This window comes from Crocuta crocuta, unplaced genomic scaffold, assembly GCF_008692635.1.
Source record: "Crocuta crocuta isolate KB4526 unplaced genomic scaffold, BGI_CrCroc_1.0 scaffold86, whole genome shotgun sequence".
Classification (NCBI taxonomy): Eukaryota; Metazoa; Chordata; class Mammalia; order Carnivora; family Hyaenidae; genus Crocuta; species Crocuta crocuta.
In genome coordinates this window covers 151,949-157,693 of record NW_027530972.1, presented here as the reverse complement: position 1 = coordinate 157,693, position 5,745 = coordinate 151,949, and positions in this window count along the sequence as shown.

Here is a 5,745-nt window from a genome sequence, read left to right as displayed (position 1 = left end):
AAGAATTAAAATCAATCCTTCACAATCTCATCTAAAAATTAAAACAGGAACAAACACTTCCTCTTTTAATGATGCCAGTATATCCCTGATATTAAAACCAGATGAAGCTAGCACAAGAAAACTACAGACCAATAGCCTTTATGAATATTGACACAAAAATCCTCAATAAAATAATAGCAAACAGTATGCAGCATTATATAAAAGAGATTATATACCACAATCACATGGGGTTTATTCCAGGTTGCAAAGGTGGTTAAGTATGCAAAAAGAAATCCATGTAATGCACCATATTTATAAAGGACAGAAATCACATGAGTATCTCAATAAATGTAAGGAAACATTTGACAAAATCCAGCACTTTTTCATAATAAAAAAATTAAACACCTAGGAATAGAAAGGGCTTTCTCTACCTGATAAAGAGTGTCTATGCTATCCTACAGATAATATCATACTTAATAGTGAAAGACTGGATGCTTTCCCCTAAGATCAGGAAGAAGACAAAGGTGTCCATNCTTAGTATTACAGGAAATAAGATCAATACACAAAAATAAATTGTATTTCTATCCATTAGCAATAAACAGTTTGAAAATGAAATTAAGAAAATAATTCCATTCATACCATTAAAAAGAATAAAATACTTCAGAGCACATTGAATCAAAGTGGTGCAAGACTTGCATGTTGATAACTACAAAACATTATTGAAAGTACTTTAAGAAGACTTAATGGAAAGGCATGTTCATGGATTGGAAGATTTAATATTGTTAAGATGGCACTACTCCCCGGATTTATCTCCAGAGTCGATCTAATCCGTGTAAAAACCCAGCTGTGTTTTTGGCAGAAATCGACAAGCAGATACTNCTGGGTCTACTGGAGAGCCACATGTAAGAGTAAAATGGAATTTATATACAAAAACTCACATACCTCACATCACATACAAAAACTTATTCAAAGTGGATCAACAATCCAAATGGAAGATTTAAAACTATAAAAGTGTCTGAAGAAAATATGCATATAAATCTTTGTGACTTTGGAGTACCTGGGTGGCTCAGTCAGTTAAGCCTCTAACTTCACCTCAGGTTATGATCTCATGGTTCGTGGGTTCAAGCCCTGTGTTGGGCTCTGAATTGTCAGCTCAGAGCCTGTTGCAGATCCTGTGTCTCCCTCTCTTTCTGCCCCTCCACTGCTCTCTCTCTCTCTCAAAAATAAACATTAAATTTTTTTTTAAACTTTGTGACTTTTTTTAGGTAATGGTTTCTTAGATATGACACCACAAGCAACAAAAGAAAAACATAGATAATTTTTACTTTAAAAATACTTTCGTGTTGTAAAGGTAACTAACAAGGAAGTGAGAAGACAATCCACAGAATGGGTCAATATACTTGCAAATTATATCTCTGATAAGAGTCTAAAAAACACCATATAGAAATAACACCTACAGGGGTGCCTGGGTGGCTCAGTCGTCAAGCATCCAACTTTGACTCAGGTCATGATCTCATGGTTTGTGGGTTCGAGCCCCATGTCAGGGCCTGTGCTGATAGCTCAGAGCCTGTAGCCTGCTTTGAATTCTGTGTCTCCCTCTCTCTCTGCCTCTCTCCTGCTTGTACTCTGTCTCTCTCTCTCTCAAAAATAAATAAAACATTAAAAAAAGGAAAGAACTCTTACAACTCAGCAACAAAAACATAAAAAAACAGGTTAACAAAATGGTGCAAGGGACTTGAACAGAACTTTTTTCAGAAAAGATATGCAAACGACCATTTAGTCAGTCCATGAATAAATAGATGCTCAATATCATTTGTCATTAGGGAAATGCAAATTAAAAGTACAATGTGATAATACCACTTCACACCCACCAGGATAATTACAATGAAAAAGACAGGCAATAAAAATGGAGCAAGGATGTAGAGAAATTTGAACCCACATACATTGCTGGTGGGAATATAAAATGATGCAGCTGCTTTGGAAAATAAGTTGGCAGTTTCTCAACAAAAGTAAACATAGATCTACCATATGATCCAACAATTCCACTTAGGTATATACTCAATAGAATTGAGAACATATGTTTCCACAAAAACTGGTACATGTGTTCATAGCAGCATTGTTCATAATAGTAAAAAATCAGAAACAGTCTTTAATGTCCATTAACTGATAAATATGTAAAGAAAATGTGATATATTTATACAATGGAATATTATCCAGGCATAAAAGTGAATGAAAGCCTTATTCAGGCCACAATTTGGAAAAATCTTGAAAACATTATGCTAATTGAAAGAAGCCACACAAAATGCCACATGTCATGTAATTCCATTTATATGAAATATCCAGAATGGGAACATACCATTCTTTTTTTTTCTCCTTATAGACTGTAAGACCAAGAACTTCTGAAGCTGCTGATGGTCATTTTTGATGGTCAAAGTACATCTGAGTAAGACTGAGTAAGAAACTGAGTTTTGATAACATTTTGGGAAGTTCTGATTCCAGCTATTCTTAAAGCAAGATACTGCTTGTAAGATACTCTAGTCATATGAATAAATCAATTCCTTTCTTTAAATTTATTTTTAAATATATTGCTGTTAATACAAAGGTTAATACAAAAGGTTAATACAAAAATAAAATTCATTCATCCAGTTTTGACATTTGCCACAGTTGTAAATTGTCACATTTTGCAGAGATGACCTAAATCACATTGATAAAATAATCCTCCCTCCTACTACCTGACAACTATGATGAAGAGGAAGAATTTATAAGCTTACAGGGGGGAAAAAAGCAGAATTGGGGAATGATGTGACATATAAATCCTTCTGAATATTTTAAAATTCATAAAAATAAAATTGGAAGTATACAAAAGAGTACATCAATGGTATTTTTACTGTGTACTAAAGAATTTGTCATTGCCCAAAGTGAGGTCTGGGCTTAGTCCCTGTCTCCTAGGAGGTAACCTCTAAAACCTTGGAATTTCCTGAGTGATAGTCATGTCTTTGGTATAATGGTGGATCCCTTGGACACACCTGATAGTTTATACTAATGAAATGACTTATGGTGAGCTCCTCAGACTATGTGATATCAACTTGATCTCTGTGGACAGGAGAAGGTTGCTGGAAGTTGAATTCAACTGCACAGTCAATCAATCAATCAAAAAAGCAAACAATCAATCATGCCTATGCAATGAAACTCAAAATCTCTGGACACAAAGCTTATGTGAGCTTCCCTGGCTGGCAATACTCAATATGTATTGTTACACTTGGATTATGACAGGGTAATGAATTCTGAAAACAATGGAAGCTTTGCATTTGGAAACCACCCATACCTTGCCCTGAGTCCCTTCCTGGATCTGTGCCCTTTTTTCATATTAAACCATAACTGAGTATAATAGATTTCAGGGAGTTCTGTGAGTCTTCACAGTGAATTATCAAACTTGAGCAGGGTTTTTGGAAACTCCCAACAACTTGCAGTTGTCAAAAGTAAGAGCAGTCTTGTACCGTCTAACTTTGTAATTAGATCATAGCTCCCTTGCAGTTGGTATCAGAAATCTTGGGCAGATTAGGCAATCTGAAAGACTATGCCCTCACTTTTCAGATCTTGGCTAACTCTACTATACACACTTAGTAATAAATGATTCTATATAGTTAATTTATATCTATCATTACTTGCTTTCTAGACATGTAAAGAATTACCTTCCTCAGAGGTAGGTAAATTTACCATGAATCTAATGAAGTTTTACACTTCAATACTCCTCATTTTTAGGAAAAACTTCCAAATCTTGGAAGGGGCTACAGCAATGTGTTTGTTCACATGGTTATAAATTTTTTAAGATTTGTAAAAGCAAGCTATTTATTTGCATTTGTTTCAGACTACTGTGCATTTTGTATCTAATTTTGTATTTATAATTTTTTTGGTCTTTTTCTAAAACAGGCAATTCCAAACCTCAGGCTATTAAAATTTGGCTCTACCACTGGTCTTCTTCAAAGTTATTAGACACTTGTAAATTCATTTTGCTTTTGAAGATAATATTCCTACTAAGTGACAATCTGATGTGTATGTGTACACATTTCCCTCCAACTAAATGTTATGTGCTTTTCTGATTTTAAGATTCTTAAAACTCATTGTAGTTGCTTCCCTGTTTCCAGATGCCATTATGATCCTAGAGAAAATTTTTATATATGGTAATTCCTTCCTTGCAAACTAAAGCAGCTCTAAGTTCAGGATTCAAGTCCTTTCTTTTATGGCTGCACTGTAAAACCCTTCCTCTTCCTCAAACAACTATTTGCAACTATTTTCTTTTACCAATTCCACATTCCCTTCTTTAAAATTATCTTCATCAAAAGTGGCTAACATAACTCAAACCAAATCCTTGTGGCTGTAGAAGTTATGCCAAAGTAAATTCTTGCATGGTAGGATTTTACTTAAGGAAAGTTTCAGGTGCCTGAGTGGCTCAGTCAGTTAAACACCCGGCTTCAGCTCAGGTCATGATGGGTTTGAGCCCTGCATCGGGCTCTGTGCTGACAACTAGCTAGGAGCCTGGATCCTGTTTCAGATTCTGTGTCTCCCTCTCTCTCTGACCCTACCCTGTTCTCTCTCTCTCTCTCTCAGAAATAAATAAAAACATTAAAAAAACTCTTTTTTAAAAAAAGGAAAGTTTGTGGTTGGTGAGGGATATTATATACTGAACATTTCCAAGATTTCTTTTGGATAGCCCTACTTTCATCTCATTTTGTTCTTCTACATAAAGGGTAATTACATTGTTTTTATGCCTTTGCAAGACTATTAAGATAAAAACATTTGTGAATTGGAGAAAAATCTTCTATAAGATTATTTGACCTAATTTATAGTTGAAAATGAAGCCATTTAAAAAAATAGTCTCATCTTAAAACCTCTTTTGTAGGTAAATAATGTTCTATATAAATGATTTTTTCTCAAAAGATACACACACACACACACACACACACGCAAAGACTCAAATTGTCTTTTAGTAGGCATGGTATTCACAGGAAAGCAAAGTGGATTTTTATTATCTTACATATTTAGCTCCTAATATATGTCAAAACTATGTTATTTGTTATAACTGAAGTATATTTCTTTGAAAACCACAACTTAATTCTTTGAGAAAAATACTTCTAAAATATATAGCATAGTTATTTGTCTTCTTAAATAAATGTTACTAAACATAATTTAACTTTCAGGTTAATCAGGTTTATCAAATTGAATAGTGACTGCACTAGCCTATGCATAATACTGTATTGCTTTAAGAGTCAGTTCTTGTAAATGAGCTTCCCTGGCTCAATGATAATGCTGTTGTTTCTGAGTCTCTCTGTCTTTTGTTTCGCAATCTCTCCTTCTCCCTTCCTCTCTCTCTCCCTTTCTTCTAGTGCTTAGATCTAACAATACCACCTCCACACACACTTCTCATTTATTATTTCTAAATTTTTTGGCCCAATAAATCAGTTTTGTTCAAATTCTGTACAAAATAAAAGTAAACAGCTCTAAGGACCTGAGGGCAGGTCCTCTGAGAAAAGCAACGCACATTTTGGCAAAAACTTTATTATATGTAATTGGGGTTCATAGAAAGATCTTTTTGTGTTTTCCTGATTTTTGTCTATATTTCAGATTCTTAGAGCCGCTAAAAAATAATTTTTACATAAGAGATACATTCCTGGATTGAAAAATATCCTATGTAAATAGATTACATGCCAATGCAGTCATATACATTTCTTTTACTCACAATGAAAGAATAAACCTATATTATATAAT